Source organism: Pelophylax lessonae (assembly GCF_965119305.1).
Source record: "Pelophylax lessonae genome assembly, chromosome: 3".
Taxonomy (NCBI): domain Eukaryota; kingdom Metazoa; phylum Chordata; class Amphibia; order Anura; family Ranidae; genus Pelophylax; species Pelophylax lessonae.
In genome coordinates, this window is record NC_138770.1 from 189830254 (window position 1) to 189846030 (window position 15777).

General features: G+C 45.2%; 1 protein-coding gene across 1 annotated transcript in view; it reads left to right on the forward strand.

Annotated features, from left to right (window-relative positions):
* The window catches only part of LOC309549538 (calcium-binding protein 39), a 113879-nt gene that overhangs the window by 650 nt on the left and 97452 nt on the right, over positions 1–15777 (forward strand). The gene's annotated exons all lie outside the window — the stretch shown is intronic.

Genomic DNA, 15777 nt, shown 5'->3' on the forward strand with positions numbered 1-15777 from the left:
TCCCTACCATCCACCCAGCACCACCCTGCTATACAGATCCCTACCATCCACCCAGCACCACTCTGCTATACAGATCCCTACCATCCACCCAGCACCACCCTGCTATACAGATCCCTACCATCCACCCAGCACCACTCTGCTATACAGATCCCTACCATCCACCCAGCACCACCCTGCTATACAGATCCCTACCATCCACCCAGCACCACCCTGCTATACAGATCCCTACCATCCACCCAGCACCACCCTGCTACACAGATCCCTACCATCCACCCAGCACCACCCTGCTACACAGATCCCTACCATCCACCCAGCACCACCCTGCTACACAGATCCCTACCATCCACCCAGCACCACCCTGCTATACAGATCCCTACCATCCACCCAGCACCACCCTGCTATACAGATCCCTACCATCCACCCAGCACCACCCTGCTATACAGATCCCTACCATCCACCCAGCACCACCCTGCTATACAGATCCCTACCATCCACCCAGCACCACCCTGCTATACAGATCCCTACCATCCACCCAGCACCACTCTGCTATACAGATCCCTACCATCCACCCAGCACCACTCTGCTATACAGATCCCTACCATCCACCCAGCACCACCCTGCTACACAGATCCCTACCATCCACCCAGCACCACCCTGCTATACAGATCCCTACCATCCACCCAGCACCACCCTGCTATACAGATCCCTACCATCCACCCAGCACCACCCTGCTATACAGATCCCTACCATCCACCCAGCACCACCCTGCTATACAGATCCCTACCATCCACCCAGCACCACTCTGCTATACAGATCCCTACCATCCACCCAGCACCACCCTGCTATACAGATCCCTACCGTACACCCTGCACCACCCTGCTATACAGATCACTACCATCTACCCAGCACCACCCTGATACACAGATCCCTACCATTCACCCAGCACCACCCTGATACACAGATCCCTACCATTCACCCAGCACCACCCTGCTATACAGATCCCTACCGTACACCCAGCACCAGCCTGCTATACAAATCCCTACCATCCACTGTACACCCAGTACCACCCTGCTATACAAATCCCTACCATCCACCCAGCACCACCCTGCTATACAAATCCCTACCATCTACCATACACCCAGCACCACCCTGCTTTACAGATCCCTACCATCCACCCTGCTATACAGATCCCTACCATTCACCCAGCACCACCCTGCTATACCGATCCCTACCATTCACCCAGCACCACCCTGCTATACAGATCCCTACTGTACAGCCAGCACCACCCTGCTTTACAGATCCCTACCATCCACCCACCACCAACCTGTTATACAGATCCTTACCACCCACCACCACCACCCTACTATACAGATCCCTACCACCCACCACCACCCTGCTATACAGATCCCTACCACCCACCACCACCCTGCTATACAGATCCCTACCATCCACCGTACACCCAGCACCACCCTGCTATACAGATCCCTACCATCCACCGTACACCCAGCACCACCCTGCTATACAGAACCCTACCATCCACCCAGCACCACCCTGCTATACAGATCCCTACCATCCACCGTACATCCAGCTAGGGCTGCACGATATTGGAAAAAAAAAGTACATTGCAATATTTTTTTTTCAACTATATATATATTGCGATATTGAGAGAGCCGTCAATCCAGGCTAAAGTCAACAATTACCTTACCATTCAGTGCAGCCTTACTTGTACCATATACATTACAGGGTTAATATTACTGTAGGAAGTAGTGCAGCCTTCTGATTGTACAAGGGACACCTGGGACAGCCAGGGTTAATGTTACTGTAGGGATCATGGGATGAGTAGTGCAGCAGCCTTCTTCTGATTGTGTTCTACTGCACTGGGACAGCCAGGGTTAATGTTACTGTAGGGATGCTGGGATGGAAATCATGGACATGGAGTATTGCAGGTAGCGGCACAGCCTTCTTCTTATTATAATTGCAGTCAGATACAGCCAGGGCAGGCAAGGGCTAACAATGGTATATACTAGCAGGTAGCACTAGGGATGAACACTCAGTGACAGTCAGTGTGGATGTGGAATCTGGATTAGGCACAGTCACTCTCGGGACTCACAGTGGTGGTAGGAGCCGGTAGAAGAACACAGCCTGACTCCACAATCATCCGTCCAGCCCACACGTTCAGTGAGTCTGCCGCCCTGCAGCTAGTTCTCTTGACTGGCGGCACAGCGAACCAATCACGCCGTGAGTAGCGGCACAGAGCGAACCAATCAGGTGTGCAGACACGCCTGATTGGTTAGCTGTGCAGCTGCTCACCGATGGTGCTGAACTATGAGTCCTCCCCCCGAGTCCCGACTTCTCCCTGCCTAGTGCCTAATTAATATCGCATCCTCGGCGATGCGAATATCGCCCACCCCTGCTGCACGATAGTCGATAGCACATCGACTATCGTTCAGCCCTACATCCAGCACTACCCTTCTATACAGATCCCTACCATCCACTGTTCTTCCTGCACCACGATACCTACTCTACTAATACCTAATATCCACCGAACACTCATCACTACCACCCTGCTATACAGATCCCTACCATCCACCACCATCCTGCTATACAGATCCCTACCATCCAGTGTACTTCCAGCACCACACTACTTGCTATACTAATCCCTGCCTTCCACCGTACACCCATCATTTATCACCATCCTGTCTGCTATACTCATCTCTACCATCCACCCATCACCCTGCCTGCTCTATATGTTCCTACCATTCACTCATCACGCTTACCACCCTGCCTGCTATACAGATCACTACCATCCACCCTTCACTCATCACCACCCTTCCTGCTATACAGATCCCTACCATCCACTGAACACCCAGCACCACTGCCACACTGACTGCTATACAGGTCTTTACCATCTACTGGGCAACCAGCACCACACAAACTACTGTACAAATCCCTTCCTTCCACCATCTCTGCCATCCACCATTTACCCATTACCAGCAGCACCACCATGCTATACATATCCCTTCTATCCACTGTGCACCTAGAACCACCATCACCTTCCTACTACAATAATCCCTACCACCCACTGTACACCCATCACTACCTCCCTGCTATATATATCCCTACTGTGCACCCATTACCACCACTGGTACCATCCCACTGACTATTCAGATCTCTACCATCAAACCCCCCCCCCCCCCTATAATTATTACCACCAGCCTGTTATGTACATCCCTATTACCACCACCACTCTGCCTTATACATTACCACCACCACCACCACCCTACCATCTTCTGTTCACCCATCGTTATTACCACTGTTATTATATTATAATTATATCCTGTGTTTTAAAGTGATCCCTCCCACTCGTATAGTATTCTTTTTGCCTACCATATACTCTGTTTCTATCACTACAAACCACTCTGCATGCTATGCTGAGCCCTGCCATCCACATATTATTTAATTCCTTCCTTCCATCCATCCACTGTACCCCTTTTTCCATCGTCTGTGCCTACTACATTATAATACTTTTATCCATCCCTCAATATACATCCATCATCATTTTCTGGTTCTTGGTGCATGTTACCACTATACACTGGGCCTGCTCCCTGTCCTCCACTGCATTTTATTGTTGACCCCTTCCAGACAAGATACACCTATTGTTGGCTACTGCTTGCTCACTGCACACATTGTGCCGCTATCATCACTTGCCTATACACATTACTTGTTAGCATTATGTTGATATACTGTATGCTCTCTAATGTACTTCCATCAATACTTGACTGTATTTAGTGTGTGGTGGGGCTATTACCCAATAATCTATGCCATCTAGTGTCCAATGCGTTAGGTTTTGGATGGCAGCGAACAATAAAAATATATCTATAACTGCACAGTATAACTCTGTGCTAATATTAACTGCTACCCATTGTATACCCACCATAAGCACTTTCATTACAGATTATTACGTATCAATACCAATCCTTTCTAATTCCTGTTCATCACCCTCTGGCTTGCTGTGTGTTCTTATGATCCCTGGCATGTAGTGTACCCCCTCCTACATTACTACTGTCCTGGTCCTTGCTTAGCTAGAAGCCCCCCATCGCCTTACAGCTGCAAGATCTTTGTCAATTGTAGAATCTTTACTTATCACGCTGCACAAAGTGTTATTAGTGCCTTCTGCTAACCTGTATGTACTGCTTTGTAGAGCACCTATACTCGGTCACCAAGAGATATTTCCTTATGCTGATCTGACTGACACCTATTCTGGACACTAACCCCTTGGAGTCTGAAAGGCAATGGGGCAACAGAAGAAAGACTAAGGGCTCTTTCACACAGGATGTCCGTCGGACAGGCTCCGTCTTTCTCAATGAATAACGTGGAGACACAGCTGTCAGAGCCCCATACATCTCTATGGGGGAATCGGATGGGAACGGACCGTCGGTCCGTTCTCATCTGATCCGCTGGACGGATGGAAAATAAGGTTTCCATCCGTCCAGATTTGATGGATCGAATGTCAGCGGACATGTCTCCGCTGACATCCGATGCCCCATAGAGATGCATGGGGGGACCGTTCAGATCCGCCAAAAAAACGGACAGGTGGATCTGAACGGTCCGCCTGTGTGAAAGGGGCCTAAAGCTGGATACACACTATACAACTTTTGTTGTTAGATTTCCTTTTAGTCCCCTTTCACACAGGCGGACCGTTCATATCCACCTGTCCGTTTTTTTGGCGGATCTGAACGGTCCCCCCATGCATTCCTATGGGGCATCGGATGGCAGCGGAGACATGTCCGCTGACACCCGATCTGATCCGTCAAATCTGGACGGATGGAAACTCTATTTTCCATCCGTCCAGCGGATGGGATCGGATGAGAACGGACAGGCGGTCTGTTCCAATCCGATTTCCCCCATAGAGATGCATGGGGAACTGACAGCTGTGTCTCCGCACACAGCGTGGAGACACAGCTGTCGTCCTGCTGCTCAGCGGGGGATCGGCGGCTCGATCCCCCCCGCTGAGAAAAACGAAATCCGTCCGACGGACGGATAGTGTGAAAGGGGCCTTATGCCCCATACACACGTGCAGATTATCTGCAGACTTTTGTCTGCAGACTTACCTTTTCTATGTAGTGCAAGGGCCTGCAGGTTTGCATACAAATTGAAAGTGTTTAGATTTGACCTCATATTATATGGTTTTGGTAATTCTGAAGACAAAAGTCTGCAGACAATCTGCACGTGTGTATGGGGCATTAGATTTGCCTTCAACTATGTAGTGCAAGGGCCTGCCTGATTGCATACAAATTGAAAGTGTTTAGATTTGACCTCATATTATATGTTTTGGTAAATGTAAAGGAACAAATCTAAAGACAATTGTATAGTGTGTATGGCCTCTTAGTGGTGGCAGACAAGACCCTGTGTATTTTATATAATGCCTTGTGTCTACTTTTTATTCAGAGCAAGCAGACGTGTTGTAAAGCCAAAGTCTATGGTACTTCTTCTCCTTGTATACTCCATACTGGTCCCTGGTATGCTTTGTACAGTACTTAGATTGCACTATGATATGTGATGCTGCAATCATGTGTGTAATTGTGTAGCAAAGAGTTGGAAATTTTATTGTACAATCAGTTATAACTGATAGTAAGGCAGCACATACAATGCTTCAATTTTTTTATATCTTTTTTTGTTCAACCAGGGGGTGAAGGGGAAAAAACCCAATTTCCTCCATCTATACACACTCTCTAGGTGGATGGGGGAATCACTCCTGCCGAGATATTGTATTCTGAAGCAGGGAGACTTCCCCCGCTGTCAGAATACACGGTTCAGGTCTACCAGCTATAGCCAGCAGCACTGATCGATCAGGTGAAACCCAATGAACCAGGATCTATGAATGGAGGATGGGTAGATAATTGTTAGCTTTCCCCCCTAATTCATAAGTTATGTTTAATTCATAGAAGCAGTAGTAAAGAGTTTTATGAATGGAGGGGTTGCGTGGAAAGGGCAGGCATACTCGGGCACTGTTGATTAGTGCCTGTCACTGCCCTGTTTGCTCCATTTAACCCCCACAAAACCAGGAGATGACATGGGGGGGGCGAAGCCTATGAGCTCAAACAGAGGTTAAAAGTTCCTTAACAGCTACTGCCCTTCAGTTCTAAACTGCTCCTGCAGGCACATGCACAGCAACTCCTGTTTGTTTTTGGTTACTCTTTAGTTTCAAGGAGGTGCTGGTGGGAATGCCTTTCCCCACCTCTCTAGCATCAACAAGTGAGGTAGTCCCATTCCAAGATGGGTGAAGAGGGTAGGGGAGAATGTCTGTGGGTTGCTGTATTCTACATCCTCCCTCCCTGTTTTGCAACCTTCAGTTCCCCTGTACCCCTACCTTTTGTGTTGAGGATGCTGGTGTGGTAAGAGCTTGTTTGGGGGTGAGGAGATCAATCTGGGGAGCTCCGGTGATGGTACTGTCACATCCAGGGACTCCTTAACAAATCTCGGCGGCAGTTTTTTTCCCCCCAGTATTCTTTGCCTTTAACATTATGGAATATAATGTTTATTTTGAATAGGCAGTGCGAAGAGGAAAGCTGTGGATTACCGCATTTTTCACACCAGCTAAATAGATTTACTGAATTAACTGAAATCAGACAAAGAAGAATCTTGTTTTTCAATTCCCTACAGGACTTTAAAGTGTTTTCTAGTTTATAGTCCCTGTAATGTCTACCAAATTCTACAAGCCCTATATTTAAATGTACCCTTGCTATATTGGCATGCAGATATGTTGAATAAAACATATTGGGTATCTGGCCTCTGGGATTTGCCCAACTGAAACTATTATAACATGAACACAGACCATTTTTTAATCACCTTCTTTCCAACGCTGTGATGTTCTGGTGCTTTCTACCGGCAACTGACATATTGAGCCCGGCTGCTCCCGGGTATCAATTGCATATAATTTAATTGGCTGTGCCCGGATGTCATTACTCTCACACATTGGGGGCTCAGTGTATAGTGCAGACAGGCAGGTAAGCTACTTTAATGCAGAAGAGACATGGTATGTCTCCTTCTACAATAAAAATTCTGAAGCGTGCTGTGATGTGTTGTAATGTTTGAATGCAGCATGTTCCGTTTTCTCAAAGTGCACACCCAATGCAATGCATTGGTATGAACTGAGCCTAGAGCTGCACAATTAATCGTTAAAAAAAATCCTGATCTCGATTTACCCCCACCTCACAATCTTAAAACTGCAATTCCAAGATTGCCAAGACCATACAGCGGTTTAACAGGACAGGTTCCACTCAGAACAGGCCTCACCCTGGTCAACCAAAGAAGTTGATTGCGCTTGGTCCGCATCATATTCAGAGGTTGTCTTTGGGAACTAGACGTATGAGTGCTTCAACCTTTGCTGCAGAGGTTGAAGGGGTGGGGGGGGGGGGGTCAGCCTGTCAGTGCTCAGACCATACACTGCATCAAATTGGTCTGCATGGCTGTCGTCCCAGAAGGAAGCCTCTTCTAAAGATGATGCACAAGAAAGCCTGCAAACAGTTTGCTGAAGACGAGCAGACTAAAGCCTCGTACACACGTGTAGAAAATCGGCAGGGAATTTTCGTCCGATGACCAATCTGACGATTTTTGGCTTGTTAGTATGATGCTTCCGACAACCGACTCCGACTTTTCGGCCGAAAAAAATCTGGTGTGCAGGCTATAAAATTTTTGTCCGCCGTCAAAACGCGGCCGATTTTCGTGCAGTCAGTACAGATTTCGACAGGGAAAAATCTTATGAGCAAGACTGGGCATGCTCAGAGAAGAAAGAACACAAAGAAAGCAATCCCAGCACATGACATCACTTCTGAAGTAGAATTTTGTCGGGCGTGAAAATTCGTGTGCAGTCTAGGTACATTCCAACCAACAAAACGCCACTCAAAAGACGGACGATCGGTCTGCCGATAATCGTTGCGTGTGTACTAGGCTTTAGGATATGGATTACTGGAACCATGTCCTGTGGTCTGATGAGACCAATATAAACTTATTTGGTTCAGATTGTGTCAAGCGTGTGTGGGAGCAACCAGGTGATGACTACAAAGACAAGTATGTCTTGCCTACAGTCTAGCATGTTGGTGGGAGTGTCATGGTCTGGGGCTGCATTAGTGTTGCTGGCACTGGGGAGCTACAGTTCATTGAGGGAACCATGAGATGCCAACATGTACTGTGACAAACTGAAGCAGAGCATCCTTTCAGAGACTGCATCGCAGGGCAGTATTCCAACATAACGACCCCAAACACACCTCCAAGACTACTACTGCCTTGCTAAAGAAGCTGATGGTAAAGGTGATGGACTGGCCAAGCATGTGTCCAGACCTAAACCCTATTGAGCGTCTGTGGAACGTCCTTAGGCTCCATGTACACGGGACGCTGGAAATGGCCGTTTAGGAGCAGTTGGGCGTTTTTTTCAGAAGCCCCTGAACGCAGCTCCATGTTATCTTATCTGTCCATGTACACATGGTCGTTTACAGTCATTTGCAGGCAGTTGCGTTCAGGGACTTTTTTTAGAACGCAATTATTTGCGTTCGAACGTGTGTTTCCCGGCGTTTCAAACGCAAAAACGCGACCGAACGCGACGGAACGTGATGACCCGCATTTAGCGTTCACGTTTTTCCATTTTAAAGGGGAATAATTTTTTTGACCTCTAGGAACGGTTCTAAACGCAAACGCCCGCTAAACGCGGGTACAAACGCGACCGAACGGACGTTTCAAATGTCCTAAAAATTCCAGCATTCAAAGGGACTTTTAACAACGTCCCGTGTACATGGAGCCTTAAGAAGGTGGAGGAGCGCAAGGTCTCTAACATCCACCAGCTCTGTGATGTCGTCATGGAGGAGTGGAAGAGGACCCCAGTGGTAACCTGTGAAGCTCTGGTGAACTCCATGCCCAAGAGGGTTAAGGCAGTGCTGGAAATTAATGGTGGCCACACAAAATATTGACACTTTGGGCTCAGTTTGGACATTTTCACTTAGGGGTGTACTCACTTTTGTTGCCAGCAGTTTAGACGTTAATGGCTGTGTGTTGAGTTATTTTGAGGGAACAGCAAATTTATACTGTTATACAAGCTGTACACTGACTACTTTACATTGTAGTAAAGTGTAATTTCTTCAGTGTTGTCACATAAAAAGATACAATTAAATATTTACCAAAAATGTGAGGGATGTACTCGCTTTTGTGAGATACTATATATAATTTTTTAGCAGAGACCCTAGAGAATAAAATGGCGATTGTTGCAATTTTTCTGTCACACTGTATTTGCGCAGAAATCTTTCAAACTCATTTCAGTTTTTTGGGAAAAAATACTTTAATGAATTAAAAAAATAAACAGTAAAGTTAGCCTAATGTTTTTGTATAATGTAAAAGATGTTACGCCGAGATTTGTGATCTTTATTCTAAGCAAAAAATCATGTCTCATTTTTCCCAGAATCGTGCAGCTCTAACTGAGCCTGTTGAAAAAATGAATTTTAGTTTCTTAATCAATGGGCGGTGTAGCTCAATGCAATGTGTGCATTCTGTCTTCCAGACCTCCTGCCATGCAGCTGCCTTGCTGCCATTCAGAGAATGCCTTTTCATTTTGCTCAATGATGGCAAGGCATTCTCTGATTGGATGAGATTGAGATTGTGATGTCACTGCTCCACCTCAAACAGTCAGATTGCCTTGCCTTCATTGAGCATAATGCTAGGCGTTCTGTAAATGGCACCCATGCTTAGAGAATGATCTCCTGTGATTACTATACAGCAGGGCAGCTGCCCAGCAGTTATTCTGGTAACGGCAAATACTACAGTGATTCTTGGCTTATATGGCTCCCACGGATATGGCATCCTTACCTTGGACCGTGCAGGACCAGCACAACTATGCAATAAAATCCATACCTGGAGTTCAGCTTTTATCTTAATTTGTGTGCCATACCCAAAGCGATGCCAGGGATAAAGTAATACTTAAGTAGCATCTTGCAGTTTACTGGTCCCAATTAACCCTGCATACTCCCTAATTTCTAATCATTGACATCTAATCTGGAACACAATATTCTGTTTTTATCGATTTCAAATGGTGGGAAATGTAAGGATGTACTTTTTTCCCTGTGTCAAATCTGCGTTTTTGTTTACATTAAGAGAATTAATGCATCATGTCAGTTTTATCTGTCATTTGTGGAAGTGCGTTGGGGAAAATAATTATTTGACCCCCTGCTGTAATTATTTGCCCACTTACAAAGAAATGAAGACTCTAGAATTTTTATCATAGGTGTATTATAAATGATATAGGCAGAATATCAACCAAACACAATACAAATGTTATAAATAGATTTTTAGTTCAGTAAGTAAAATAAGTATTTGATTTGAGATTGTGCTCCTAACGACAACTCGTTATATGTATAAAAGATACCTTTCCACACAGAATCTTTCTTCCATTGGAACCCACCATCATGAGCAAGGCCAAAGAGCTGTCAAAGGATGTCAGGGACAAGATTGTAGACCTGCGCAAGGCAGAAATGGGCTACAAGGCCATCAGCAAAAGCTTAGTGAGCAGGAGAAAACTTTTGGAGCAATTATTCGCAAATGGAAGAAGTACAAAATAACCATCAATTGCCCTCGGTCTGGAGCGCCATGCAAGGTTTTCCCTCATGGGGTAAGGAAAGGATGATTATGAGAAAAGGGAGGGATCACCCCAGAACTACATGAGAGGAGCTTGGGATTGATCTCAAGGCAGTTGAGACCACAGTCCCCAAACAAACCATTGGTAACACTATATATCACCATGGATTGAAATCCTGCAGCTCCCGCGAGGTCCCCCCTCAAGAAGGCACATGTACAGGCCCGTCTGAAGTTTTCAAATGAACATCTAAATGATTCAGAGAAGGATTTGGAGAAAGTGCTATGGTCAGATCAGACCAAAATTAAGCTCTTTTTAGCATTGACTTGACTTGCCATGTTTGGAGGAAGAAAAATGCTGACTATGACCGTAAGAACACCATCCCTGCGGTCAAGAATGAAGGTGGAAATGTTTTATGCTTTGGGACTTTTTCTTTGCTAAAGATACAGGCCGACTTAACCGCATTGATGGGCCAATGGACAGGGCCATGTATTGTAAAATCTTGCATGAGAACCTTCTTACCTCAGCCAGAACACTGAAGATGGATCTTCCAGCATGATAATAATCAAAAACATACCCCCATGATGACAACACAGGAGTGGCTCAAGAAGAAGCACATTAAGGCCATGGAGTGGCCTAGCCTGTCTCCAGACCTTAATCCTAAAGAAAACTTATGGAGAGAGCTGAAACTTTGTTGCCAAGTGACAGCCAAGAAACCTTAAGAATTCAGAGAAGATCTGTAAATAAGAGTGGATCAAAATCCCTCCTGAGATGTGTACCAAGTCATGTTTTGCTTATTTTTCCTCACTGAACTGCAACTTAAAGCGGAGTTCCAGCCTTTTCTGTGTTTATTAAAAGTCAGCAGCTACACTTTTTGTAGCTGCTGACTTTTAATAAAGTGTAGCTGCTGACTTTTAATAAACACACACTCACCTGTCCCACGGTCCAGCGATGCGGCCGCCCCTAAGCCTTGATCCTCTCCCTCTCGTCTCGGCGGTGCCGGCATCACTGGTGTGGGCACCCGGCTGTGACAGCTTGCGGCTTCGCAGCAGGGTACGCACTGCGCATGCACGAGTTGCGCTGCGCGTTTTGATTGGCTGGCAATCTTCTGGGACCTCTGACATGTCCCAGAGGATTGCAGGGAGGGAGAGGAAAACTTCCGCTCAGGGTGCCGCGGCGCTCTGAGCGGAAGTGGGAGCGGGTACCTGTCAAAACTAGGTACCTGCTCCCCCCCCCCCCCCCCAAAAAAAAAAATGACATGGCAAATGTGGCATGTCGGGGGGTTAGGACTACCTAAAGCGGAAGTTCCACTTTTGGGTGGAACTCCGCTTTAATCTATAACATTTGTATCGTGTGCTTGAATTATGTTGACAAAAACCTTTGGAATAAATGAGCATTGTCCAGTAATATAGAGACAATCTGACATTTTCATCAGTGTAAGGAGTGAACTTTCTTCTTGCCCGAAGTGGGTGGAAATGCAGTTTGACTCGTTCATTACACAGACTGATTTAAGTATAGCTTCTTTCCTAGAACTGGACTATCCATTACTTCATCATATTCTAACTCCCAAGAGTGTTAATGCACTTTTTGGTATTTCATTTCTTAATTTAAAATATTGTACAGCCCCAATTCCAAAAAAGTTGGGACGCTGTGAAAAATCTACATAAAAACAGAATGCAATTTTGAAAATCTCATAAAACCATATTTTATTTACGATAGAAAATCTATCAAATGTTTAAACTGAAAATGTACCATTTTAAGAAAAATATGGCACTTTTGAAATTTGATGTCCACAACTTGTCTCAAAAAAGTTTGGAGCAGGCTATGTTTACCACCCTGTAGCACCACCTCTTCTTTTCACAACACTCTGTAAATGTCTGGGAACTGAGAAGACCAGTTGGCTGGAGTTTTTGGAGAGAAATTTTGTCCCATTCTTGCCTGTTATAGAATTCTAACTGCAACAGATTTTCAAGGGCTTCAGCAGCACCTTTTTGGGAAGGAGGAATTACCAGTTTAAGGCATGCTAAGCAATGCTAAAATTCTACCCTTGTAATATTTTCTAGTTTGTCTCTGGTGCAGGTTTCCTTATAGGGCAAATATGTTATTAGAATAGTTACTGTTTGAGGTACAGCCTTTCGCTGGAATTTTTAGAAGAGTGGGTCTATGGTAAATGTGCTGTGCATGCGTGCAGCACAGGGGTCTTCAAACTATGGCCCTCCAGTTGTTCAGGAACTACAATTCCCATCATGCCTAGTCCATGTCTGTGAATGTCAGAGTTTTGTAATGCCTCATGGGACGTGTAGTTCTGCAACGGCTGGAGGGCCGTAGTTTGAGGATCCCTGGTGTAGCATATTCAATGTAAAAAAAACCTAAGATATTTGTGCTAGAGCCCAAATGTGCTAAAAAAAAAAAAAACCAAGACAATACTTGGATACAAAGTACATGTTTACAAATCAAACGGTGTAGATCTAGATCCTATAAACATTGGATATAACGCTACACTGTTTGGTTAGCAAATATAATTGCATATACTCTGTAGTTAACCACTTAAGCCCTGGAAGATTTTAACCCCCTTCCTGACCAGGGTTTTTTTTTTTGCGTTTTTGCGTTTTTTTTTTTTTTTTTTTACTGCGTGAGTTTAACGGACAATTGCGCGGTCGTGCCACGCTGTACCTAAACAAATTTGACGTCCTTTTTTTCCCACAAACAGAGCTTTCTTCTGGTGGTATTTGATCACCTGTGCGATTTTTACTTTTTGCGTTCTAAACAAAAAAAGAGCGTACATTTTGCAAAAACAATATTTTTCACATTTTTTTTATATGAAATTCCCCCAAAAAATATGTAAAAATCTACATTTTTTTAACATTTTTGGCCAATTTGTTTTCTGCTACATATGTTTGGTAAAAAAAATCGCAAAAAGCGTATTTTGATTGGTTTGCGCAAAAGTTATTGCGTTTACTAACTAAGGGAATTTCTGTCATTTTTGGTGTTTTTTTTTTTTTTTAACGCGTAATGGCGGCGATCTGCGACTTTTTTTTTTTTTTTTCCGGTATTGCGGCGAACAGATCGAACCCTTGACTGACATTTTTGACACTTTTGGGGTTACCAGTGACATTACTGCAGTAATCAGTGCTATACATATGCACTGTTACTGCAAAATGACACTGGCAGGGAAGGGGTTAACTTTATTGGGGAAGGAGGGGTTAAGTGTGTCCCTAGGGGCGTGCTTTTTACTGTGATTGGACATGGCTACTAGTGTAGGAACAGAGATCACTGGTCCTACATAGTAGAACCGTATGATCACCATTCCTACACAGGGGAGAATGACAGGCGGCTTGTTTACATTAGTCGCCTGCCTTTCTCCCGCTGTCACGGAGGACGATCGCGAGTGACCGGCGGACATCGGGTCTTCACAGGAAACGGGGCGGGCGCTTGCCCGCTATTGGCTCACAAGGAAGTGACAGGCTAGTGACGTATATATACGTCACTTTGCCTGGCCGGGGCTGACTGCCGACGTATATCGTCGTGTGGCGGTCGGCAACCGGTTAAAGAAGATTTCCAGGCATGGCATATTTTTTTGGACCAATATAACTGTGTATACTCTGTGTATACCATACTTGACTGATGCCACTAGAAGCTGGAAATCACTGCATTCTCTGAATGGTGCCTTGCCTCTTGTATTTACAATGCATTGAGCCGGCTTCCTAGCGGGACCTTGAAGAAAGTGGAGATCACTGGAGTAGCGCGTTTTTACTTCATGGATTTCCAGCTTCCACTTGTATTAAGTCAAAGTGTAGGAACCCATAACATACCTGTGCCTAAAAAAAAAAAAAAAAAAAACTTTTATAACAGAGTCCCAACTACAAAGTGGTCCTTTCAGGTATTAAAGCTGATCTCCATGTTTCCTGTCACTTTTTAAATAGTTCATGTGGCCCAAGCTGGTCCAAGCTTTCTATTTTCTTTACAAACTGCTGCATTGGATCTAAGCACATACAGTGCACCTTGCTGGGTTCTGGCTGTGAGACAGAGACATCCCATCTCACACCCAGAATGGCCCCCTAGCCATTCATAAGCAACTTTGTATTCTGTGAATAAGTACAAAGCTTCCTCTGATTGGCCGATTCGGAGATTGTGACTTTATTAGCTCGCCTGTCCACCTTAGCCATTTAGAGGAAGCTTTGTGTTCATTCATAGAATACAAAGCTGCCTATGAAAGGCTGAGCCCAACTCCGACTGACTGTTTTTTTCTGGGTGTGAAATGGGAAGTCTGTCTCAAAGGGTGAACCCAGCACTGTGTACTGTATGTAGTAGAAGCTACTGTACATACAGTACTTTAGAGCCAGTGCAGCACTTGAACAAAGTAGTTCATTTGGACCAAACAAACTATTTAAAGTGACAGGAAACCTGGAGATTAGCTTTAAGAACAGGAGTGTCCCCCAGCCTTCTTCACCCCCATCTTAAGGTTGGGGGTGGGGGGGCAGTATCTGTTGTCTTTGATTCAGAGGGCTTGCATGACATTTGTAAAGGGCAGTAGCTTTCTGGAATACTAAAAACCTTCTAGCCTAAATGCTGTTTTTTTTTTATACTTGGGTGGATGGTCCACTGCCAGCTCCAACACTGAAACGAGTGATTGAACACTGGCGATGGCTTGGTTTTCAGGGCTCCATGAGCAGAGAGCTGTTTACTGTCAGTTATCACTCTCTGGGTTGTAGAGGGGTCGGGAGCTGACAGGCTGAGCCGGGTGCCGGTCCAGGCATGTGGGCAGATCTCGACTCCATTGTCGCGATTTTGCCCAAGCCTGGACTGGCTCTGTGATGTCAGCGGACTTCGCTGTCTGCTAACGGGTCACAGGAGTGCAGAACGGATTGCGCTCCTGTGATCCATAGGGGTACAGCCGAACAAGCTTTGCCTGTACTTCTTTATAGAAGGATGAAGAAACCATACATTGCTTAGTTAATTCAAATTGCATGCTGCACAAAAAAAGGAGGGCATTGGCTGTTAACTGTTTAAAAAGATTGAGAAAATCTGTTTAAGTAGGAGGGTATCTAGATTAAATCGAATAGTGGATAGGAATGCAAATTGTTTGTTTCCAGATGGCACTTTAATGCCTGACCTTTGAGTAATGGGTGTGGTTGAGGGTAATAGGTAAACATTGTGTTTAT